Consider the following 26997-nt stretch of genomic DNA (forward strand, 5'->3'; position numbering starts at 1 on the left):
ATACTGTAAATCACTTAGTGCTTGTAAATATCTTTATTTCATTGCTTTTGTTAGGAAAAAATACATCATTAGAATAGACTAGCCTTCTGGTGCTTCTGGTGATGTCATTGATCATGCTGGTTGAAGGAAATGAAAATTGTGGTGCAACATTTCTCAAGAAATCTACTTGGGGAATTCTGGAATAGCCATACCTTTCAACCTTTGAAGTTTCCTTGCAGGTCTTCCATTTTATTGTTTTATAACGCCACCAAATGTGAAAACATTTTGCCCTAAGACATGGGCTTATAAATATGGGTCCCATTAGCCATGAAGCTGTACGTCATCTCTTCAAGTTGGCCCTGATTTAGCAAGGGAGAGGAATCAACTGGCAATTAGCAGTTTTGCAATGAGCAGCATGGGCTCCTTTAAGAAAATAAGCAATAGTTAACTGGTCAAAATGGTTTCTGCCTATGTAGTCTGAACACTTGAGAGGGCCTGCTAAGCCTCCCCTCTTTAAACACAGTACATCAAATTTGGATCAGGCATCAGCCTTTCTAAAAGTGCTCCCCCCCCCCAGCCTGAAGGTACATTACGCAACGTATTTAACACATTGTTTTATATTGTGCTTTTAGCCCTAACTGCTCGATTGTGTGTCTTCCATCAAGATATGCATATCTCTGTCTTGTTTTCTTTAGTTTGTTCTTTGCCTTTTTTCTGCTTTGTTGTGCACAGCCCAGAGTCTCAGTCTATTAGGACATTCTGCAAATACAGTAAATAGATAAATACATTAAAACAAAATGGCCATTTTGCGTGCCAGGAAAGCTTGGAAAGATATCCAAATCCATATCTGAAATAATATACATGCACCCATGCAGAAGAAAGCAGAGTCTCTACTTTTTTCTCACGGACTTGCTTACTTATTATTCCAATAGGCTTTTACACTGATAAGCAGACCTATTTCTACCAACCACACAGACACATTTGACACGTGCCAATGGTTCATTGAGTAGGGGTTCTAGGAGGGTAAGAACTGGGCTATAAAATTCCAAATGGCCAATAGATGATTGCATAGAGATTTTTTGAGCTCTTTGCTGCCATCTAAGGTTATCTGGATTTTTGCAACCCAGATCTGATAACTGTAACAGTTCCCTAGGAGCACTTCATTGCAACATTAATGTCTCACCTCCCAATTTAATATAAACAATTAATTATGTTTTGTGATTAGGCTATATGTAAAAACTAGGGGTTTGAATAAAAAAAACCTGGATTCCTGGACTTGGAATGTTTCATGCTTAGGGGAGGGTTTGCTTTTGCTTTCCATTTTCTGCTCAGTGGCCCATACCAACATGGTTTTTGTTTGTGTGTGGTTGTTGAGATTGGCATTGTTGCTCTTTTTCTTTTCTTTTAAAATTATCTTTATGAAGCACAAGAGGTGGAAAACTGGTGGCCTATCACCAAAAGTGTGCATGTAACTAATCAGGCACACATCAAAGTTGTGCAAGGGTTGACAAATGAAATTAAATAAACAAGTTATACAAACACCAAACAAATGGAGAGGGAACTACCAAAGACCTTTTGTGCTGGGGCGCCATTTGGTCTAGGGCTGGCCTTGGCCATGATGATTGGTTTAAACATAAAGTCTGCTTAGTCAATGAGTAAATCAGAGTCAGTAGCCAACCATGCTATTCACAAATTTAATGAATTTGGAACTTCCAAGCAGGAGAGATTCCAGAGGGACTGGATTCTTTCCAGGAAGTATGAGGCAGATGAGCTTATAGAAACGGACTTCCCAACCAAAATACTCAGGCTGAGGCTACATCAGAACCAAGTATTCTGTAGCAAAGATGTCCCATGCCTTTGTTCCACATTTTTCTTATTCGCACATCCCTCAAAATTCCTCTTTATTCCTAATTTATTTTGCCAGGACATTTAGAACAATTTGGTTTTTAATTCATGAAATCCAAATGCTATGGTAATTCATCTCAAAGGGCAGCATGGAGCAATCAATCATATTTGTGAGCTAGCCTATTAAGCCCCTTCCAAGATCCTCCATGGCACCATCCCTTCCCTCTGTTGACTCTGAGGTCCAAGAGTCAGATAGCAATCCACACCTTAATGCTCAGTTTGCCCTGGAATGCTTTGGGCATTCTACTCGACTGCCTGATGTTGGTTTCTAATTTTAAAAAAAACATTAACAACATATTTTATGTGACTTCTCTGTATACTAGAGATCTCCAGAATTCTCACAATTTCTGAATATTTTGATTTAGAAATGTTTTAGCCATTCTTCAATGGCCTTACTTGGAACTGGGCCAGAAGTGGCATTCAGCAGGTTCTGACCAGCTCTGGAGAACTGGTAGTGGAAATTTTGAATAGTTTGGAGAACTGGTAAATGCCACCTCTGACTGGACTCACCCCCATCTATTCTCTGCCTCCCGAGTAGTCCCAACTGATTGGGAGGGAATGGGGATTTTGCAGTATCCTTCCCCTGCCACACCCACCAAGCCATGCCATGCTCACCAAGCCATGCCCACAGAACCAGTAGTAAAAAAAAAAATTAATCCCACCACTGAACTGTGATGAGATGTCACTGTACCAGGAACTTTTGAAGGTTAATAAGGCAATAAGAGAACACTATTACTATATTTAAAAAATGTAATAACCCATCACCATGTAGCCTTAAGACTGATAACAGGCAAGCAACCCAGATCTTAGCCCCCTCCCCAAGAACTGTGGTATATTAATGTTCTATAACTGGGTCCCTTTCAGTTGACAAAATGCCCTACAGAAACAAGTGTGGGAAACTAAAATAATACACAATTAACTATGTAGCCCTGGGATACATTTCCACACTAACATGCCCGACAGAGGTCAGTAAAATTTTATTAGGAGAGATGTGTAAAATGGCAGCTTAAACCCAAATTGCTGGGGGGAAAACACGTATAAGGAAAGAGAGGTTCAAAATATGGAGTTACAGCTGATAACAGAGATTAATTCAACATCCTATAAAACTAACTGCTTTCAATTGAAATCTTTACCAGAGGACCTCACCATTTTTCCTTTCTTTCTCTAAAGTATAATTAATAGGGTCTATGATGCAAAGGACTTTTCCTGCAGCAATGTTCACATCCTGGAATTCCCTTCCTTGATCTCTTCCATTTCCTTGCCTCATCAAATAATGGGGCATTTTTTAAAATCTCTGGTGGTGATGGTGGTTCATCAGCTCCTTAATATTGTCTATTATTGTCTTACTGCCTTGAGATGTGTTTATCTATTTAATAGCCTAGCAATAGCACTCAGACTTATATACCGCTTCAAGGTGCTTTTACAGCCCTCTTTAAGCGATTTACAGAGCATATTGCCTCAAACAATCTGGGTCCTCATTGGAAGGATGGAAGGCTGAGTCAACCTTGAGCCTGGTGAGATTCAATTTGCCAAATTGCAGGTAGACGGCAGTCAGCAGAAGTAGCTTGCAGTACTACATTCTAACCACTGTACCACTGTGGCTCTAACATTGCTTTAGTATGTATTTTTTGTCCCTTTTATCATTATATTTCATTTTGCATATTACATTTATGAGTCTTAGAAGCTTTTTTTGTGCACGAGGCAACATTAAAAATAACTGTCATTTTTAGCATAGCGGCTTGAAGAACATGTTGTACCTAATTAAAAAAAAGGGATGATCATTGGGCTCTCTGAATATTTTGCTAAAAGTCTGAAGAACTGAGAATGTTGCTTCTTCACTCAAATGAACAGCTTCTTTCCATAATAGAAGGGAGTCCATCTGTTTTGGCTTATATGTGGAAAATATAAGTTATATTATAAGTTCCACTTATGTGTGTGGAAAATATAAGTTCTTGACCCAGATTTTAAAAAGATGCAGAGTTTGTTTGTATGAGAGCTAGAAAAAATGGTTTGATAACATCGACGGTATAATAATTTTCATTTATTTTACTTTAGTTCATTATTACCTTTATACCCTGCTGAAAATAAAGTGCCAACTCACAGCCTCAACACTAGTGACAGGGATGCAAAGTGGGACGAACTATGGTGCACATGTAAGTTTTGAATGACCTACTACTGCATTAAAATTTACTTGGAAGAAAATAGTAGCATCTATCATGACTGTTTTGAGACAGTAATGCCTAATCCAATGTCACCCAGTGGATCGCCTGGCAATCCTATATCAACATTTTGCATTGTCCCAAATTTCATTTTTCCTTTAGCCCAGGATCTAACATGGATGGATGGATGGATGGATGGATGGATGGATGGATGGATGGGTGGGTGGATGGGTGGATGGGTGGATGGGTGGATGGGTGGATAATGGGTGGATGATGGGTGGATGATGGGTGGATGATGGGTGGATGATGGGTGGATGATGAATGAACAGATAATTAAAAGCATCATTTCATTTTATGAAAAAGGTATTATCTGTGGAAGGAATTATGCAGAGTAAAGTGGTAAAAATTTTGTATGTATCTGCCTGATCCTCTGCTAATATTCAGATACTGCCAGTGGTTTATTAGTTCCTGTACCTGACAAGTTACTGCTTAGAATTCACATACAGTATAGTCAAGAAATGTAGATATTTATTCTAGACATTGGGAAGAAGGCAGAATTTCCACCCACCCCCTTAGATGAGTCTTTGTACATGGAATGTATTGTTTGGATGGAAGTTATCTTGTTTATTTACAATGTATAATGTATTGTGTTTTTTATCTTGTTTGCTTGATATTGTCAACTGCTCGGAGTCATTCTGGAGTCAGGCAAAACCTCCATCTAAATAAATAAATAAAGCAAACCAACTTGATAGCCCTATCTAGTTCACAAGTACCAGAACAGTACTTTTTCCTGACCCAAAGAGCTTACAATCTAAAACTTGACACAACCAAAGCAATAGAGAAAAGAGAAAGAAATAAAGGCAGCAGCAATTAAAAGGGGAGGATTTTTGTGGGAAGAATATAATCTATTTATGACAATGACATGTTCTCTGCTGTACCGAGTGATCAATGAACATTGTATAATTGTCCCCTTGCAAAGGTTGGCACCAGATAAGGACAAGTTTTATATAATGTACATCTTAAGAAAAGAAGAAAGAAAATGAACCTATAGGGAATAAAACATCTTTATGTTTCATTGACCTCTAATGCAGCCTTCACTAAACGTAACACACTAACATGGAATTGGGGAGAGGATCAGCCCCATACTGAAGAGCATTCTAAGTGAATTGAATTCTATATGAAACAGAAACAAAACTCAGCCTGTAATACAAAATATATGCAATTGGAACAACTGATGTAGAAGAGCACAAAAGCAACGGCTTAGGCTACATAATGCACTAAGCATTAATCCTAGTTAACAAAAAATTCTTGCTGTGGTGTCATACTTGCTAATATAAACCAAGAAACCTGAATATGACATAACATGATGTCCTGGTTCACACAAAATGTTAAGCTAATAGTTGGACTCCTACAACAAATCTCAAATCACCTCTTCATTTTAGCCTTTTGTGACTATTACATGAACACAATCAGTCAGTGAATCTTTGCCTTTTTTCCATTCTATTCAACAGTGAACCCCAAATATTTCATTTCCAACTCAATGTGCAATCACCAATTTGCGAAGCTAAGATTTAAAGGTCCCAAATAATGTCTCCTGCCAATCAAGAAGCATTCTGGACCAGTCATAGACTTTGTTCATACAGCACAAAAATCTTGAACCTAGATTATTAGAACACAGTCGCTGCATTCTGCTATTAATATTCAGAAGATAGAGAATACTCAAATAATCATATTGTGATTCCTGGTTCACTTGACCTGTTGAGACAATGATTAGATTTTCACCATTTACTTAATCCATCCACTACAAGGTTAAGCATTGATTTGGAAACAAACAAAAATAATTGCAAAAGTCATGTGATGTGGTTCCTGGCAATCTCACAAAACATCTTTTTTGCTGCTGATTCTTAATCACTACCCAGTTCTAATGAACCACCCAAGCCCATTTTATTTTAATCTAACATGTTGTTGAAATTTAGCTTGTATTTCTCAAGTTAGCCTATCCCACAATGTTGTTGTACAGATAAAACAATGTGGGGGTGAGAGAGGTATCAGCTCACGCAAAACCTTGGAAAAAGAGATCAGACATAGACAACACAATCTAACATTCCACTGCCAGTAATGAATCCTTGATCAGTGGCCATGTAAAATCATGAATCAAAATATTTTACATTTTATTAATTTTTAAAATCATGATGTTTCACATACTTCTTTTTATTTGCATTAACAAAGTTGTTCTTAACAGATTACCTCCATCAACACACATGTCTTTTTGGTCTGAAATTTGAATATGTCTGTTTAAAAGTTCATATCTTAAAATAATGTGTTTTTTAAAAATATTTGCCTTAGTGCCTTTGACTGATGCAGAGTTTATTTAAATAAAAACTTACATGAAAAGTGAAATGAAACAGAAAGATTAGCTGTTTAAGTTGCTCTTGGTCGTAAGACATTTTTTTTGCTGTTCCTAGATAACCTTTCTCAAACCACCCTTGAGTTTAATGGGGCTTCCTCTCAAGCTGTTGTAGAAGACTGGAAAAGGTTTGGAAATGTCTGCTCTCTGATTTGCCTCTGCTGTGGACCAGAGAGGTGGTCTTGGACAAGGCACCTCCAGTTTCCCAGCCCCCCCTTCCACGGCAGCATGACTTCTCCTGGGGATGAATCAACTGATGCATACGAGTGCTTGTAACCCTTATAAAACATGATAGAACTGCCAAGTATTATTAGGTATGTTTACGTAAGGAGCATAGTATCTGGACTTTACTTAATGTGTCCAGAGGCTCTTATCTAAATGGAGATGTATTTAAGAGCAGAGTTTAAGTCTGCAATGTCTTTGCATACTGCATTGGGTACAGAGCCCCAGACATACTTCTAAATAAATAAATACATGCACATTAAGCAGGATTCTCTCTCTATGGGTCAGTATCATTCATTTATGGATGCTGTATGTTGAACAATTCATGCTCTCAGCATCAGGAGTCCAAGTAAAAGACTGTGTAATTTGATTCATTTAAATGGGAGCACATAGGTGGTCTAGATGGCTTTTAATTCTCCTATGAAGTTGAAGGTTCTTAAAAGTACATAATTTAGGCTGAATGGCATGATTTGCATTTGGATAAAATGAATCTGTTCATTGTATACACAGTATCATTAACTTCCTAATCAAAACGTACGTTCTCTCTGAAACAAATCCAAGAGATAGATTTAGGACTGGGACCCAGAAATTCATCAAATTAAAATTAAATATAAATGATATATTGTGCCTTACCTTAACATACAAACATTCCACACATGATCCATATGGCTTACAACTTATTTATTTTATTTTAGATTTTTTTATCCCACCTTTATTATTTTTTTGTAAATAACTCAAGGTGGTGAGCATAGCCAATACTCCTTCCTTCTCCTAATTTATTAATATATTTTCCATAAGTTCCTTTTCTATATTATTCATTTTACTCCTTTAAACAAAAATCAGACTAGTTTATTTGTATGTGTGCACGCACACACACACACAGACAAACATACAAGTATTTGTTTGTAGTGGATGAAAATCTTAAACAATTCAAAGGAAAAGACAACAGTCAGGTGAATCCAGTTACTCTACTAGGGTCTCAGTTCTGAGTTCAAATAGGAGACCATCCAAGGTTTGAATAGTCATTCTTAGCCTTAATTTACCAGCGTGTAAAATGGAAATAATTAAGAATGTCTACTTCTGTTTTAAAATACATTTCTCTTGTAATTGCTGCATTTACTATGACCCCATGGAAATCGTGTTCATATTTACAGTTGTCACTTGGGAATTTATTACCGACAACATAGGGTGCTATTTTTTGGGGTGGTGGTGGTGGAAATTACAACTGAAATGAAGAATTAACCTCTCTGTTGTTTCTTGGGGCTGCGGTCCTTTACTGTAACAATATCAAGGCACGAACAATATTTTTTAAAAACTTTTAATAGGTGGGAAAACTAGCTTGGTGATAGGGGTGGTCTGTGCCTGCTATTTATGAAGTTAACGTGTAGGGGGGAAAAAACCCGTGCTACAATCTTTTTGAGATAAACAGGCAGAGAGCGAGGAGAGAGAGAGAGAGAAAGAAAGAGAGAGAGAGACTCGGCCAAGATACTGAGACAGACTTTTGTTTAGCAGCCACGAAGAACGGAAAGAAGCTCGGATTTATTCGACGTGCTGCTTTCCACATTCGAGGGGAATTTTCTGCATGTATTTTTCTTTGCAGGAGGGTATTGGCCGTGCGAAGTGTCGAAACCGCGACTGAATCTCAGCGTCGCTATTGATCAAGGTAACTGAGCAGGGCTTCTAACACCCGGGAAATGGGTGGATTTCCGCTCAGTTATAAGATTACCTAAACACCCGGGAAATGGGTGGATTTCTTCTCCGTTATAAGTTTGCTTAAACTGTGTGAAGAAGTGACAATTATTTTTCTCAGGTTCTTCTTAAATTAAAAGGCGAGGTTGTCTGAAATAGTCACACAAGTGTACACCCGGAATGCATGATAGGCATTATATACTAAAAGTATAACCATTTTATACTAAAAGTATATAATAGTGAGTTTGGTTTTTTTTATTTTTTAAATCCACTTTGCCCATTTGCCCATCAGTTGCAAGTTAAGTCCACTAAGCAAATGAAACATTTTGCCCTGGAAATGCAGATGAGACTGCAGCCTGTAAAGCTATTTCCACTAGAGAAATAAATTTATTGTTGCTAAACTTTCATTGTTAACTAACACCCACTTCCCACTTAGTAATTGATTTTATGCTTCAACCGAATTCATATCACAGAACAATGTTGTTATTAATTTGGGTCTGTTTTCTCAGAGATGTGTACCCTTAACAATCATTATGTACCGTGTATATTTTTTAAAATTTCTGATACATGTCAAAAGTAAAACTATTGAATTCAATGGGACTCATTCCTATGTACTTAAGAGCTTGGAACCACGATGTGTGTTTTACTTCTATAAGAATATACATTTTCTGATAAAGAACAAATTATTATTAGCTGTCACTCGATAAAGAAAAAATAAGTAGTTTCGTGTGAAATATAATATAAAAAATAAAAGTAAAAGTAACTACCAAGTAAAAAATACTTGGTAGTTTCTAGGGACATAAATATAAAACATTTATTCTGTGTTTTATATTTCAGTGTAATAATAGTAAGAAACCAAGACGAAATCCGTTTTTCCTTCCCCAATGCAAAACTTTTTACAATTTCTATTTTAAAAATTATATTTTCTAGCACGCCTTTTCTTCTTTTTAACAATAAGAATTTTTTTCAAGAAAAATGCATGCGGAAAGAAATAATGTTGTACATCTGCTCCAGTGGCTGTGTGTTTTAAAAAGGTCTTGTAATAAACGGAAAGAAGAATGCTTTCATGCTTTTACGAAAAAGGTGTGGAAACATGTCTCTCTCACCCCCACCCGCATTTCGAAATGTTTCCTAAATTCTGATAGGAAAGAGAATTAAACGGACGAAAGGAAGGAGGAGGGAGGGAGGGAGGGAGAGGGAGGGAGAGAAAGAACGAGAACGAAAGAAAGAAAGAAAGAAAGAAAGAAAGAAAGAAAGAAAGAAAGAAAGAAAGAAAGAGAAAGCTAAACTCTTCATTCGAAGGGCGTCTACCAGAGTTCTCTGCGTCTGCCTTCCAAGGAAAAACGGAGGAGGTCCCGGGAAAGGCCGCTTGCATAGTTACTTCGAGAAGCCGGAGCGGCTGGAAACAGCCGCGGGAAGTCGGTTTCTTCCCAAGCAAAGACGCGCAGAACGCGCGCAATCTTAAAAGCGAATTTATGTCCCTCCCTCCGGGATCAACGGGGAGAAGATTTATTACCGGGGGGGGGGGATTCGTTAGGAAAAAAAGAGGATGCACTTCATACAATTAAAGCTACGTCTCACCCTTTTTCCTTTATATGTAATAAAATACATTATATATAAATATGAAAAGGCAGGATTTGAATGGCGACCCCGCCATTCAAATCCAGGTTTGCGTTAGGCCTTTTCCGCTGCTCCGGATTCTCTCCGCTCCCGGCTTGTTGACACGATTTAACCGATATTATTAATGTTTCGGATGGTTTAAAGAGTTTTGTTGCCTTGAAACAGGCAACAAGCAGATTAGACCGGTGTGGATGTGATTCCACGCACAAGAGGAACTGGGCAAGATAGTGGGCGTCCAAGAAACACTGCAAATCGCCAACATATTGAACCCGAGAAAGAAAGAGAAGGAGAGTGCATAAAAAACCACTTTCGGCGCGAAACCGATATTCTATTCGAAGGGTAAGGAGAAGGAAAAGAGAGTGGGGAAACTTCTGATCAGGTGATATTGAAAGTCACGAAGCTTCAAAAACAACAACAAAAAAAACCACCCGATATTCTTCCCGCTCAGTTATAAGGGGAAATATTCTATTACTCCTTTCCAAAATCTAAAGCCTGAGACAAGACTCAGTCAGGCGGGGACCATCTTTAGAGATCGTCTAATAAGCAGGTATAGGATCGGGCTTGAAAGTTGGTCCGTAGTTTCTGCCTCTTTTCGCTCAGAGCCGCCCAGCTCCCTTTGAATAAGCTGCCCATGGAATCAGAAGCGAAGTCGCTTGCCCTCAATGGGACTTAATTGCAAGTCAGAATTAGGTGGTGAACTCCTACTGGTCCCCAGACTACATCAAGGTCATGGGTGGGCCTCTGAGCAAGGTGGGCTTAAGGGTGAAGAAGCAGCGAAGGCTTTACTAGTCAGAGTGAATCGGACTTCACTAGTCACTAGTAAAGTCAGAGGCTTGGCTTTACTTTTACTCTAAATCCTCAAGGGGATCGGGTCTGGAAAAGGCTTAGGACTGAGTTGTGTAAAGCTTAGATGATGCAATTAAGCCTCCAGCCATCTTGCTCAGTTCCTTGCGGAGTCATTTGCACCCAGCCGAAATGAGCTGCACCCAATTTATAAGAAGGGAATCAGTAGAGATCCTGCAGAAATCTCCCCTGACTTCCATGGCATTGATTTAGTTTTATTAATCATCCGTTCCATGATCAAAAAGTTAGTGTGGGGTATGAACAATTGTTGTCTTTAGCTGGAATAAATAAAAATAAATAGGGTGTTGCCTAAACTAGTTGTTGTAGAAACTGTTGCATGTTTGACTATCTTGTTTTTTCTTCTATTGATGAGTTTCAACTACAACCACCTTATAAAGAAAGGGAGAGATTAGGATGGATGCCTTTCTTTCCTGGAGCTTCTCTTCATTGGATTCAACTTAACAAGGACCAAATTTAAAACTCAGTCACCTCCATAGTTATCTAACAACAAACCCCATTAAAGACATCGCCTCACCAATTTTAGGGCACAGAAGATAAAGCTGTATTGTTTGCCAATATTTTCTTAGCCCAAAAGACCAAGAAGGCATTGTGATCGACTCTCCTCCTTGGTCTTCTTCTATTAGTTTCTATTTCTTCACTGGGTTTATGCACCTCTTTTCAAACCAAAGTTCTTTAAAAAACAACATTTCAATAATAAAATAACTGGAAACCTTTGTTCATCATACTAATGAATAGCTTACAGCTTTGCTGAATAGCACACCCCATTAATTTTCATGTAAATTATAGTTCTTTATTAGCTGGCTGTAGCAGTGTGGTGCTTTGAAGGGTAAATGTGTTACTGTGGATTTTAGGTTAATAGCGAGATCTATTTACTCCGAAGAGAGCAATTTGGATACTGCTAATCAGAAATCCTACTAAGCACTGGGACACTTACTCCCAGGTAAACATATAAGATAGTAACCTGAACTTGCAGTCTACCCTGACATGGGGGAGGGGGGGAAATCAGTATCAAATGATGAAAAGTTTAAATTCAAAGCCTCTGAAAATATAAACTAGATATGCAAATACACTTGTGCTAAGCCTGCTGTTAGGCTTCAATATGTCTGCTGATTGCAGTGAGGTTTTGCAGAAAAATCTACCTAAACAGACAGCAGGAAGAATGAAACGGATCATTTCTTCAGCCATCCCTTTATTCTAAATGGATCCTTCTATTCACTGTTTTGGATTACCCAAGTTCATCAGAAATTAGATCAGGTTCATCCCCAAAGCATCCCAAAACTCCAGTATATGAACAAACGAATACAACTTTTGAATCATCACGTTTTTTTCCCAAGAACAATCGTATTTGAGTCAATGGAGCTGCATGCAAAACTGCTTAGTTTAGGACAAAACAGAGGGATGTTTCTCCCAATATATTGAAAAAAGAAAAAGGAGAACCTTGACCATCTGTGGGGGTCTGCCGGGATTCAATTTCATCCGACTGTGCCTTGATGGAGTCAAGCCAGAGTCATATGCAACTCCTGCCCCGTTCATTTAGAATAGTTAAAAAAAAACCTCGAATCCCTGTTTAGTTTCTTTTTCTTTCGTATTATATAGGTGGTTTCATTTCATTGGGAGTTCTCCCAGTGCTCAGTACAGGAAATATATATCCCTAAACCCATTCTGCACATCTTCGTATATTGGTGATATAATTTCCTACCTTTTCTTTCATTTTTCTTTCTCTGGCTTTTCTTCCATCTTTCCTCCCACTTCTAATTTCTTCCTCTCCTTCTGCTGTCCTTGCCTTTTCTTTTCTGAAAAAAAATCTAACCCTCCAGTTGCTAAGAGTAGGAGAGATCATTTCAAGGACATTTGTGTGTGGAATTGTATCTTCCAGCTCTTTCCAGGACTGCCAGAACTTCTTAGTTCAAGGCTGAGAAACATTTCCAGGCTAGTCATAAAAATAAAGGCAATTGATATGAATCGTTTGGGAGTCTGAATTCAAATGGGTGTGGGCAAAAATGCCTCTTCTTACATAACAGGGACCCTAGACAATTTCTTAGATTGGAGTCAGCCAGCTTCATATACCTGACCATATGGATCCACTGACACAGCAGAGGAAATTACATAAATGATACTGTTAGGCTTTGACCTTGCTTAAAATATAACAGGAAGGGATGAAGATGAGCCTCCAGAACAATCTTGATGTCCTCCAGATGTGTTGGAAAATAAACCCTGTCATCTCTAGCTATGCTGATCGGAGTGATGAGATTTGTGATTCACCACTTGAGGAAGTTAGTTACCCCACTGTGAAAATTAAATTACAGGGAAGCGAAAGGAAGATTTTTATTTTTTACAGTTGATTATACTGAAACAAAATCAGTGCAATTTCATGGAACATTTTCAGTTCAGTGTGATGATCAGAAAAAGAACTTTCAAGAATTACACAAATTCACCTCACTGAATCATAAATTGTAAAATGAGGAAGCAGCTATCTCAGTTTGCCCCAAAGTCCCTGGAGGAAAAATAAGATTCTGTATTATTGTAATTAATCAATATTGTCTGATTCATTCTGAGCTAGTTCCTCTGTTAAGTTTCTATTCCTCATTGTGGAACATAAAAGTTGGCAAGCATAAGCTAGGTTTTCCACACTCCAGGCATTTATTAAGTTTGAGAAAACTAACGTAAGAGCACATCAAGAATGGGCAGTAGGTAAATTTATCTTCAAAATTGAGTGAGTAAGATACGAAACTTTGTACTTCATTCATAACAATAGAAGGCTTGGTCAAATGACCAATTAGATAAAAAAATATGCAAAAGACCAAATAATTCCCAGATTTATTGAATAAGTATGAAATTTGAAAATTTATTATGGCCTTGCATATAATCTAATTCCATTGTAACATCTAGTCCAGATTCCCCAGTCTGGGTCTGGCACATTTTTTCTAAAGAGTATAGGAAATGTAGTCTAACATATCTGGAGGGCTCCAGCCTATGGAAAGCTGTGCTAATCTTTCAAGGCTTCGTAACATCTGATACATGTTTTGCTCATATTTAATTCTGGCCAACCAACAGAGGCCCTGACCTCAGTGGAGAAATATTTAAGTGAGTTTAGCCTGGCCTCGGCATTGGAATGCTAGGACTATTCAAGCCATCTGTATTCGAAATTTGTTCCTTTGATTCTTTCCTCTCCAGAAAACATAATTCTCCCCCCCCCCCAAAGAAAAATGCATCTTTCTGGAGAGAAGATCAAAGGCACATCCTTAGGATTCAGATAGCTTTGCTGCAATCAATTAATACTGCTAATGGGTCTTCCTAGCAAGTCTGAGTAGGGCATTTTCTAAACAAAGATAAATCCACATCCAAATTTTGCATAAAGAAGCAGGGATCCTAGAGTATAGGCAGGTCACCTTAGGGTGCTGGTAGCTTCAAATAATAGTTGAAATAGATTATTAAATCTGCCTTTGCAGCATTTTCTAGACAACGGTTCAGATCTTATGCGTGATCTGGCTCTTACATTCCGGCATGAATATTCATCAAGGAGGAGAAAATAATTGTCATCTTTTAAAAAGGAATGTCTATTTACAGGGTCATAAGCATTTAGGCACAGCAAAAAAGGGAAAAAAGGACCAGGAAGGAAGATAAATTTTATATTGGATACCAGCTATGTTGTTATAACCACTGAATTCTTTCTACCTTGACTTATCTTATTTCAAGGGAACTGGGGGATGGCAGAATACAGCCTTCCAACGGCAATGGTTTCCTTTGCAAATAAATGGGAGAGCAAGAGTTTTTCTTCAGTAACTCCTGTGCAACAGAATTAACATTGTTAGAAGAAAAGAGCTACGTCCTTTACAGGACTTCATTTCAAGAGTTGGCTCTCCTGCCCTCTATTTTCCTGTTTTTCAGTTAATCATGGGAAGTTGGGGAGTCATTGGTACAGATGAGAAAGAGAATAAACAAACAAACAAGCCCATGTAGTAATGTAAGTCTTGGAAGTCAGGTTTCCAAGTTTCATTTCTCCCCCGCCCATATTCTCTTTGCTCTTGGAGAAGGCTGAGGGGAAAAAAAACCAGGAAGTGAGCATCAGCTGAGAAGGAAGTAGGAAGTGGGCATTGCACCAGACAGGTATTTAGAAATGGGGGTGGAGGTGGGGAGCAGGGGTTCTATAGGCCAGTTGGAAATTGGAGGGGTATTGCTTTAATGCTTTCAATTTTTGACTCCCTTACAGATGAGATCTGTTGGTAGAGTCCTATGTTCTCTGCAGTGTTTGCTAATGGCTATGCACGTATTGAGCACCAAATAAATAGGAAAAAAATATCCTTCCACCTTGATTTTGTTTTCAAATGTTTGCTTATAGGCCAGCTGTCATCTCTACCACTTACTCCAATATCACTTTTCAAGCTTACTATGAGTATGAGAAACAAAATATGTGTTAAGAGTTTTATTAGCAAAAAATAAAATATGATTAATTCATTGGTTTACCTAGTGCCCATAGCCATTCATACTCAGCAAATTATTTTGCATGGTGGACAAAATTTACTTTGGGATCTTATGCATACATGTGCAAATCATGACCAATTATAGTAATTCACCTTCTTCCCCCAACTCTTATTAGAAATACTCTGTGTTTAACCCAAATAAAATAATGCCCTTACATTTGGCCGTGCTTGGTGTCTTAAGTGATGAAGGGAGCTGGGTGGTGGTGGTGGAGAATGACTCATGTTTGCCTTATTTGGGTTTTGCTCATTTGTCATGCAATCACTCAGCATCAAGTCATTTTCTGAAAGCAACACAAGTTGTTCCACTTTTAGTCCATATTGATTGAAAATTCATGAGGACTATGATAACGTGTATGCACCTTTTATGAATTCCATAATCTTAAAACCAAATTAACGTGATTATTAGAGGGTGGTTGATATTTTATTTTCATCGTTCTGCATGCATTTCTTTATTTTATTTATCTCATATACCACCCACTCCAGACAGCTTTTGGCAAACCCACAACATACCAATTCCCTTCACATCGTCGTCGTCGTCATCATCATCATTATTATTATGCAGTTAATCTTTGGTGAGATTCGCAGCTTTTGGGGCTAGTTGGTAGCTCAACAGCTCGAGTCCTAACCAAGGACTTAGGAACTGTTAAGGTAACGTCGGAGGATATAAGCTGTTCCAAGTAGGGTGGTTTTTTGTAGAGTCAGAATGTTCAAGTCAGGTAAATTTAGAATTTCCAAATAGTGAGGTAGCCCTTTAGGTATTGCTCCAAGGGCTCCAATTACAATTGGGACAACACATTATTATTATTATTATTATTATTATTATTATTATTATTATTATTATTATTATTATTATTATTCCCCCCATGAGTATGCCTATTTTAGTTTTGGCGGACTGAACCTCTTCGCACCGCCCTTTTCCACCGACAACTGCTTCCAATCCATGGTGCGGAGCCGTCATACAGATCCCCCTTTCCCACTGAAGCCGACCTCGACGCTCTTTCGCCGCCTGTTTACTGGCTTCAACGTCCTTCCGCCCCGTGTAAACGGCGCCTTGCTGCGCCGATTCCCCTGCTACGTCGGAGCGTTGCGCCTCCCGGGATATTAATGAGGTGTCCGCTGATAGGGAGCTCTGCAGGGTCGCCGCCGGCCTGTCTCTACTGCTCGGGCGTAGACTCCCCGGCGCTGGGTAAGGGCAGAACCCGGCGGACCCCGATCGCTCCGTGCGAGCCCTTGTTTCTCTGCAGATTACAGCAGCCAGAGAAGGAAGGAGCAGGCAAAGGAAACGGGGACGGCTAGACCGGGTCTGTTCCCTTCTGGACGGGCAGAGCAGATGGGCTGAAATCCCCACGCGAGCCGTCCAACAGACACCCCTGTCGGAAACGTGTCAGTTGAGAATGAAACCCTGAACATGGGCCTTTCCAAACCCTTCTCTTGCAAACTCACAAGGGGTTTGTGGAGAAAGCGACCAGTGTCTAACCGTGGTGAGGGCGCCAGGTTGGGAAACGAAAGAACTGCCGCTTCTCAAGGCCACAGGTGAATCCAACCAGTTAGTTGGAAGTTCTTTCAAGAAGAGATTGGACTGCCATTTGGCAGAAATTGTGTAGGGCCTCTTGCTTCGGCAGGGGTGGGTGGGTTGGACTAGATGACCTACAAGGTCCCTTCCAACTCTGTTAATCTGTAGGCAGGGGAACAAATTGACACATACCTATCCAGACCCCTTTATTTTACCTTCCCAAATACAAACAAAAGGTTCTGCGAGGAAAGACAATGCAGAGTAAAGAAAACATCGTGACTGGAGTCTTTTCTTCGCAACCTTCTGCCGGTGATCTCAGCTTTTTAGGAATTTGGAATATGCGAAAGTAATGGAGATTGCACAGTCCTTATATTCCCAGTAGTGTTCCTGCTGCCTGTAGGGATCCTTGTTTGGGCTGGTGTAGGGTGGGACCTCAGGCGCCTTACAAGGATTGAGCAAGGTTTTCCTTTGTGCATATAGAAAGACAGACCACATAATCCCATCACAGGGCAGTGTGACCATGAAATAGAAGGCAGGAAGGTGAATATTTGGATTGGAGCACCATAGTATTGCATTAGCTGTGCTGGTGAGTTTGTTGTGTTGCAATTCATCTGCAATGAAGACTTCTTGCCTGCGCTGTACACACAACCCCCTTAACAGCTTAGCTGAAAAGCTGACAAATGGAAGGAACAAATGGAAGGAACATTTGCACAACATATTAAGCTTGGTTAGCGTTAACCTTGGTTGCTTAACATGTTCTACATTTATCCAATGTTGAGTTTTTCAAACAGAGGCTGTGAATAGTCATTTTATGGAATGATGTGAGTCAGGCAGTATGCAGGGGTGGGGTGGGGGTGGAATTGATGACCTCTTTAGTTCCTTCCATTTGTCCAGCTCTATGGGCTGCCTAGAATTCTGATGTTTTGCCAGGAAGGCAAGGTGGTCTGCTTTGTTTGTGATGAGCTGCCAAGAACTGCACTACAGAGCAGATTGCTTTACCTTTGAAGATACCTGGTACAGATACCGGAGTAACATTGGAATACACATCACAGTCTATTAGAATGGAAGCTCATAGGATCATAGAAGTGAACCCTCAGAGGTAAAAGCCTTCATGCCTGTCACTTCATTTAGTTAGTTTATAGTTCAAATCTAGTAATAATAAAAGTAATAAATATTATGCAAATCCAGAAGCTTCAAAAGCTTGTTTATGTGCATTTCATGAATGCAGACTTTTTCTTCTCCTTTGAAGGACCAGGGTCTTTTTCAGGCCCTTTTTCTAGGCTGGATTTAGAGATGGGTGACCAATTATTAGACCATATTTGGGAAATGCAAATTCAGCTGAAATTAACCATTCAATTCATTCTGCTTCTTTTTGCAAATAACATTTTTTACTTCAGTGTGTAAAATTGCAAGAGGATTTACAAGACATAGATTTTCATGGGTGTAGGTTGTTGGTCTTGTTGTATTCGAGTCTTTTCTTCTGTAAGATTGACAACATTTCGGCGAGGTCCCACTCGCCATCTTCAGGCTGGTGTTTTTGGCTTCGTGCTTGTGCGAGTAAAGAGTGGTCGGAGCTGCCCTCTCTCTATAAATCTTGGCCAGGTATGTGTGGAGTGCTGGCTTTGTTGCTGTAAGAGGGTTGATTGGCTGTGTAGTTGCATCCTGATTGGTAGATGGAGTTGATGTTTGTAGATTGGTTGGCTGTTTCGTATCATCCTGTGTGTTTGAGGTGCTGGCTGTGTGTCCGTTGTTCTTTTGTGTTGTAATGACCTGGGTGGTGGGTGGGGCTCATTTGTTGACTAGGGCTGGTTTTCACAAGAGAATAATTATGGAAGCCATCGAAATAGAAAAACACTCCCACAACATGAATAAACATGACAATACCTCCCACCTACCAGACATCTGGAAACCAGCCCTAGTCAACAAATGAGCCCCACCCACCACCCAGGTAATTACAACACAAAAGAACAACGGACACACAGCCAGCACCTCAACCACACAGGATGATACGAAACAGCCAACCAATCTACAAACATCAACTCCATCTACCAATTAGGATGCACCTACACAGCCAATCAACCCACTTACAGCAACAAAGCCAGCACTCCACCATCCCCGCCAAGATTTATAGAGAGACGACAGCTCCGACCATGCTTTACTGAAAACACCAGCCTGAAGAGGGCAAAATGTTGCCAAGACGAAAGCCTCTTGGTATTTTACAGGTAAAATGAATGATGAAGGGTGCCAAAATTGTTCTGTACCACTTGGTGTAGATTCTACTGTGTCTGTAATATAAGGTGCCTGGAATTATCTATGTATGAGTCAGGCAGCTATATTATTTGTTTAATAAATAATAAATACAAAAACCAACATACAAACATACTTTTTTCATTTTGAAGCACTATATTTGTTAAGTTCAGGATTTGAAAGATAATTCTTGATTCCTAAATATAGGCTTTCAACTTCTTCCAGTTTATTTTAAACTGAAAATATGCACTCCCCCCCCCCAAAAAAAAATTACCATAGATCAAGGAGTGGGATATCAGTGCCATTTTAGATGTTGCGGAACTAAAACTCCCAGTAACACCAATCAGTGATGAAGAATGCTGGGAGTTGTAGCCTAGTAAGATTTAGAGGGCCATAAATTTCTTCCTGTGGCTTATAATAGCCTAAATATGCTTTGCAACCTAGCCTATGGAAACATATTCAGATTCATAATTCTACTGGCTATCTTTGAAAGGAAAACAAGCAGTGACATTTGATTGTAGCTAGCTCAGTTCTCAGTTCTACTTAACTAATTAAAAAAAATCACTATTGTGATTACAATAGTGGTTTTATTTAAAAAAATAAAAGAATCACAGCAGCTTTCAGAAGTTTTCACTGTACTTTATTTGCATAAATGATTATATTTACTTTTTAGATAGACGTAGTTTCACCCAATCCTTCTGAAGCCAGGAAAGAGGCAGTCGGCCTGGATTTTGGCTATTCTGACCCATAGCCTACAGTAGTTCTAGAAAAGACATGACAGTAAAACTACTACCGGTAGGTCTCATGAAACAAACAGATTCTTCTTACAGCTGCTCTAGTTAGAGGTGAATAAATTATTTATCTATGCCCACTTTTGCTTCTTCGTTCATCTTTATTCAACCCCGATATCTGTCACCCTCAGGAAAATTTGAGCTGCATGGCCTTGGAAAGAGCAAGTCCAAAAGCTCTGCTTCTCAGCCAAATTTGTCTTATTACTTTCCCCCTCTGCAGTGGTCTCTTTGTCTAGACAGGACAATTTGCACATTCTATAGTGACGGGTTGCAACATTTTTTTTTTAATTAAATGCAAATCCTCACTGGGGGGTGGAGAGCGGAGGATGGAACCCACCCTATCATCTGTAACCCTTTGCTTGTTCAGTCAGTCCAAACAAAGGATAAACAATTGATTACAAGAAACCCCACCCACGGTCAATAGCCATCCAGAGATATCTCTATCGGTGGTTAGTGATTGGTGCCCTCCTAGAAGCTTAAGAACAAAAAAAGAGAAGAAAGTCCAGAGTTGTCTAATTGATTGTTAGGGTTGTACAGATTAGATAGCAAGAAAGTAGCAGAGGGAGTTATCAGAAACCTCAAGATGACTGAACAACTATGGCAAGCTCCTGGAATAAGCTAGATGAGATCTGTGTGAATTACCAGGAGGTAATGAATGGAAGGATAATGCCCTGTTCCAATGCCAATCTTCTGCCCAGGATATATTGGCCTCTTTTCCTTTCCATTGATCCTGAACTTGGCTTCCTCAGCCTGTTATCTTCCAGATGCATTGAAACAATAAATCTTAAAATTCAGTCAATGTGTAGACTATACAGTTTCAATACATACTTCAGAAGGATTCTTTTACTCTGCCCTTCCCCATCGTTCCATCATTCTCAACAGTGGTTATTTGGAGTCTGACTCCTGTTTCTGCTCTAACAATGCAAAGAGCTTGATTCTTTCATATCTGGATTGCAGCACCATTCCATCCGGTCCAATTTCATTTGAAACATGGCTCCAGGAGGTACTCTTTCCTCATCTCTATTAGCAACTGCAGATATATACCAAGTTTTTCATTTTAGTGGGCATATCTAGCAGCTACAAATTTGTTGAATAATTTTCCAAGATAGCAATTTGTCTTATTTCAATGAAATGTCACATATGTTACTGTCTTTGGAAATCCATATATAAATCTTACTTATAAAGGCCCCACTGAGTATCCCATCATATCAGAGGCCTGTTGTAGATTCAGAATGGGAAGATGCAATGTTGGACTGAACAAAAGATTTCCCTATCCTTTTTGGAAGAAGAATTAAAAAAAATAAGATGCTGAATTAGTGGGCAACACTCCCATCAAAAATGTTTTCTTACATGCACCTATTTGAAGCACACAAGGATGGCATTTCTGTGGATTGTCAGATATGTTGAAGAATAGAAACATATATTTGTGTCTATTGGGTTATGATGGAGCCATTATAAAGCTGGCTGCATTCCTGAAGTTTCTCTAAAATTTTCTACCAAGCTGTAATTTTTAATGTAAAAGTGAGATAAATTATTTCAAGAATAGAAAGTATTTTATTTGTTTATTTGCTTATTTAAATGTATTGGTGAGTAAATTTATTACATAATATTTAATTATTAAATAAATTATTATTTACTATAATAAATTGATACATTATTAAATAAATTTACTAAATGTATTAACTTAATTTTTTGTGTGTAAGGTTGTTAATTATTAAAATATAAAGCATATTTGTACTAGTTCCATCTATTTGTGGTCATGTGATCCCAAATATATTACTTTCTGAGTAATGATGCCTCCCCAAAGCCGTGCCCCTGGTGCAGACAATAATAATAATAATAATAATAATAATAATAATAATAATAACAACAACAACAACAGCATCTTCTTCAGCTATATTGTCAGGTAATAAGGATTTAATATCTGCCAGCTGATATAAAGTTGTAAACCGGAAGCTGTTGCAATGAGGCTGATACATTGCTACTATGCAGTGACGTGTGGTGAGGTTTATGGCTGGTGAGGTACTGACATGGGTTTCAAATTTTTTTAGACTTGTGGACTTCAACTCCCAGAATTCCACAGATAGGCATGCTCAGTTCTGATTTAAAGCGACAGCATTTGTTTTTCTCCTTTGCTAAAAAGTTTCCTTCATTCTTTTTCTTCTCCCTCCCCCTCCTTCCTCCCTCTCTCCCTCCTTCCACCCCTCTCAAACAGACACATGCACACAGAGAAGTTGGATTGGACTATCTCTCATACCCCCTTCCCTCTCTCACTCACACTCTCTCAAACAAACACAAACACAGAAGTTGGATTGGAGCCGATCCGAGTCTTTGATTGCAGGCGGAGCCACATTGCCTTTTCAAACTTGTAATCAGTGAAGCTGGGCTTATATAGTTTTATCCAGCTCTGTGTGTGTGTGTGTGTGTGTGTGTGTGTGTGTGTGTGTTTGAAAAGGCAACGTGGCTCTGCCTGCAATCAAAGGGGAGGGATCTACACTTGAGGATGAAGTTTGAATTCCTCCCCCTCCCTCTGACCCACATGTACCTTTCCCAGCTGTTTCAGAGAGGATTTCAACTCTGCTCTTAACCTGTTATCATGAAAAGAAAAAAGATGTAAAAGTAAAAAGGCAAGAGCTGTGGTCAGGCTGAGCTAGTTGCTGCCAGAGTCACCGTGGATGACACTGCTTAACTGTTTAAAAAAGCCTCTAAAAGCGCCCTCTACAGGAGGAGGAAGGAGAATGATGTGCCTCACCTACATCAGGACTTTTTAGGCTTTTAACCCTTGCTTAACTCTTCTCGAGTGATCATAAAATGCGTAAAGTCAGACAAGATGAGGCACATTGGTCTCCTGCCTCCTCCTGTAGAGGGCGCTTTTTAGAGGCTTTTTTAAACAGTTAAGCACTAAGCAGAGTCATCCATGGTGACTCTGGCAGCAACTAGCTCAGCCTGACCTCAGCTCTTGCCTTTTTCCTTTTACATTTTTTTTCTTTTCATGATGACAGTGGTGAGGCTCTGCCTCCCCTGCCTCCCCTGCCTGCACGTCCCTGCTACTATGGTATCGCCCTTTTAAGACTCTGATGAGGTCCACACACATCTATATTTATATATATAGGTGGTTATTAGAGGGCATTTCTCTCTCTCAACATTTATTTCATTTTCTCTCTTTGTGTCCATAGCTGGGTGGTAAGGGAATTTATGTCTGCATTTGTATGTTTATGCATTTTGTATATAAACCACGATTAATTGTCTAAAGGCTCTGTGTGTTGTGTTTTATGTTTTGTTCCTGGATTTATCTCATAATAATAGTCAAGCTGCCAAAACTCTGACATATATAGTATATGGTACTGCCTTTCTGTGCCGATATTATATAATATTTACTCTTTTCTCTTCTCCTAACTCTATTAACCTGAGCTTTTATTTGTCTGAAATAAACCTAGACATCTTATGCATACAGCCCAGGCATTCCATCATGGGTCTGTCTCTGTATGGACAAGCCTTAGGGAAGAGAACATGTATCTTTTACAAGAGATATGATTCTCTTTATCTATAAATTGTTGACACCCTAGATCATCAGAACTGAAATAAAAATTATAAGAATCTAATAAAAATGCTGCAGAGTGGACAGGATGCCATTGACATTTTGCAAATCAGTTTAAGTCTCTTAGTTTAATTATAGACCAGGGTCTGGTCATTTTCATTTTTAACTTCTCTGGCCCTAGGAAAGAAAGAAATGCAATGATGTCTGGGCTGCAAGCATTCTGCAGCAGAGATAATATATTTGGATGACTTCCACAAAAAAAGGAGCTCTGTTAGAACCCAACGCCTTAATTATCCTTAGCATTTTTTGGCTCCAATAACGCATGCATCACAATGAAAGGATGGAGTCCTAAGGTGATAAAATGAACTGAAATTGACTATAGATGGGAAACTTTTTAAACTATTTTTTTAAAGTCTTCCCAACCCATGTAAAATTAAGCAATAACTCCTTGAAAGTAGAAAAATTTTATAGCCCAACTCAGGAAAGGCTGGAGAAGAAACTAGTGGAAGTTTCTTTTTAAAATAGTTAAAAAAAAACCAACTAATTTATAAGGGCTGGGTTTATAGTGGAATGTACCACTTAATAGAGAAGTTTATAGCTGCACTTTTAAGAATAAATATACAAAAGAGAGCAACAACACAAAATTAAAACAACAGCAGCAATCCACGGAGGCGATCAGTTATTAAAGCTTTTTGAATTTATTTATTTATTTGCTTGTTTGTTTGTTAAATTTCTGGGCCGCCCAATCCCGGAGGACTCCCGCGGCTGAATTTAAATGTTTATGGTTTCATTATAAAAGTAGAGAATGTGTCTGTAGTCCTAAGAATGGTTTGGTGTAAGAATATTTTCTATTTTTCATACAAGAGATATCATGAGCTTGATCCTTTCCCATCTTCCAATGTTTAGATTAGATTAGATTAGATTAGATTAATAAAATTGGAAGGGACCTTGTAGGTCATCTAGTCTACCCCCCACCCAAGCAGGAGACCCTATACCATTTCTGACAAATGGCAATCCAATCTCTTCCTGAAAGCCTCCAGTAATGAAGCTCCCACAACTTCCGAAGGCAAGCTATTCCATTGGTTGATGGTTCTCTGTCAGAAAATTTCTCCTTATTTCTAGATTGATTCTCTCCTTGGTTAGTTTCCATCCATTATTTCTTGTCTGGCCTTCAGGTGCCTTGGAAAATAGCTTTACCCCCTCCTCTCTATGGCAGCCCCTCAAATATTGGAACACTGCTATAATGTCTCCCCTGGTCCTTCTCTTCACTAAACTAACCATGCCCAGTTCCTGTAACCGTTTTTCATATGTTTTAGTCTCCAGTCTTCTAATCATCCTGGTCGCTCTTCTCTGCACTTTTTCTAGAGTCTCAACGTCTCTTGCATAGTGTGGTGACCAAAACTGGATGCAGTATTGTAGGTGTGGTCTTTCTAAAGCTTTATAGAGTGGTATTAGTACCTCACTTGATCTTGTATCCCTCTGTTAATGCAGCTTGTTGAATGAAGTTCTCAGGGTGGCTGCAACATTTACCCTGCAGATGGAAAAACATTTGGGATGGGGAGCCCTTTAATTGGCTCCATAGAATCCTTCAGTGGCACAGAAGTGGAAAAAATTGTTAGGTGAGTTAAGCCGCACACATTTTCTCCCTATCTCTCAGACAATGCTACTTTCCCTGTAGAGACTGGGAGCATAATAGAGTGGGGAGGAAATCTTTTTCCTGACAATCAGAATTCATTTTTTCTTTGTACCAAAGCATTCCTCCTCCTCTGCAGGAACAGATCGCCCAGCTTAGGTTGAGGTGAAAATTTGCATATTACCCCTTTTCTGCCTGCCAATCTTGATGTGAAAGTTCCTTGGCAATATCAGAGAACATTACCTCTTGGCAGGGCAAAGACCCAACTGTAATAGAGGCCTTTTGTCCAAGGGGTTACCAACTTACCCTTTTTAAAGAACCCTCTCTTTAGCCATTTCAATATAATTTGAACACAATAATGGGGGATATTATTATTATTGTATCACAGCGGCCAGTTGTTTCGCCGGATTTGGCATTGGTTACTAGTCGGGCCCCACCCAGGGGCCTAGGACGTCATAACGTATTTTCGTAATATGTGTGCAGATCCAAGCAGTGCGGCTTTTTGCATTTGACTGATGGTGATTTTGTCAATTTTTAACTGTTTTAAATGTAATTCCAGTGCTTTTGGAATCATCATTATTATCATTATCATCATCATTATCATATCTTTTATTCATTAAACATGAAATTCAGTCAACTGGACATTTAAAATGTATCACAAATACCATTGATTGGTGCTAATGGTTGATATGGGTTACTGCCAGCATCCTAGGTGGTATCATCATCATCATCATCATCATCATCATCATCATCATCATCATCATCATCATCTCTAGTTCGGTCTAGTGGTGTTGGCACCAGGCTAGAAAGTGGAAGACTGTGAGTTCTAGTTCTTCCCTAGTTATGAAAGACACCTTGGACAAGTCACTCTCTCTAAGCCCAAATCACCTCACAGGATTGTTGTTGTGGGGAAAATATGGGATGAGGTCTGTTGTATACATTCACTCCCTTGAGTATTTTGTAAAAATAAGACATACATACATGCATAAAAAGATCATTAGACTGCTAACGTACTATGGGATACGCAGGGAATAAAGATCTACCGATGCTTTGCACTTCAATCTTAGCAGCATTGTTAGTGGTAAAGGAATAGTTGCTCCCAAATCTGAAGTGTACTAGTATGCAGGATTTGAATCACTGAGTGAGGCTATCTAGTGTTTCCCTCCCATTCCTGATTGTGATTCAAGTAACTAGAAATCAATAGGCACTGATCTAGGGGCCACCTCTAGCCTCACCTTTTGTGTTCAAATATTCTTTTCATAGCTGAAACAAATAGTAAAACTGTTGACAAATTGTGAATATGAAATAGATTTACAGAGCCAGATGTGAACACTTACTATCATACCCTACCCCGAGTCATTGGATTTGGACAGTTCATATATTCAGATAAATATTATAATGCAGGATCTAATCTGGGTCGGTCATTGGAACCAGAGATTTAGTCTTCCAAGCTTTTGGACTCATGCTGGAGCCCCTCTTCAGGGAACTTCTCTCCCATCAGAATGTATGAGTGAAGTTCCCCAAGGATGTGTTCCACCATGAGTCCTAAAGCTTGGAGGACTAAAAATCTGGTTCTGGTGACTGACCCAGATTGGATGCTACAACATTCTCTTGGGACATGTATATTCACCTTCAATAACAACAGCAACAGCAACAGCAACAACAAAACAGGCAGTCCTCAACTTACAACTGTTGTTTAGTGACCATTCAAAGTTACAATACCACTGAAAAAGTGACTTATGAACGTTTTTCACACTGGAACATCCCCATGGTTACATGATCAAAATTCAGATGCTTGGCAACTGTCTCATATTTATGACTATTGCAGTGCCCCAAGGCCATGTGATCACCTTTTGCCAACTTCTGACAAGCAAAGTCGATGGGGAAGTCAGATTGCACTTAACAACTTCAATGATTCAGTTAACAACTGTGGCAAGAAAAGGCGTAAA

General features: G+C 39.1%; 1 protein-coding gene across 1 annotated transcript in view; it reads right to left on the reverse strand.

The window, feature by feature from the left end:
• The window catches only part of GATA4 (GATA binding protein 4), a 67906-nt gene extending 55343 nt beyond the window's left edge, over positions 1 to 12563 (reverse strand). Inside the window, exon 1 of the mRNA XM_032215421.1 lies at positions 12545 to 12563. The gene's annotated coding sequence lies outside the window, so the exon portion shown is untranslated. The remainder of the gene's footprint in view (positions 1 to 12544) is intronic.
• Positions 12564 to 26997: the final 14434 nt, after the last annotated feature.

The sequence above is a fragment of the Thamnophis elegans genome, chromosome 4 (assembly GCF_009769535.1).
Source record: "Thamnophis elegans isolate rThaEle1 chromosome 4, rThaEle1.pri, whole genome shotgun sequence".
Classification (NCBI taxonomy): Eukaryota; Metazoa; Chordata; class Lepidosauria; order Squamata; family Colubridae; genus Thamnophis; species Thamnophis elegans.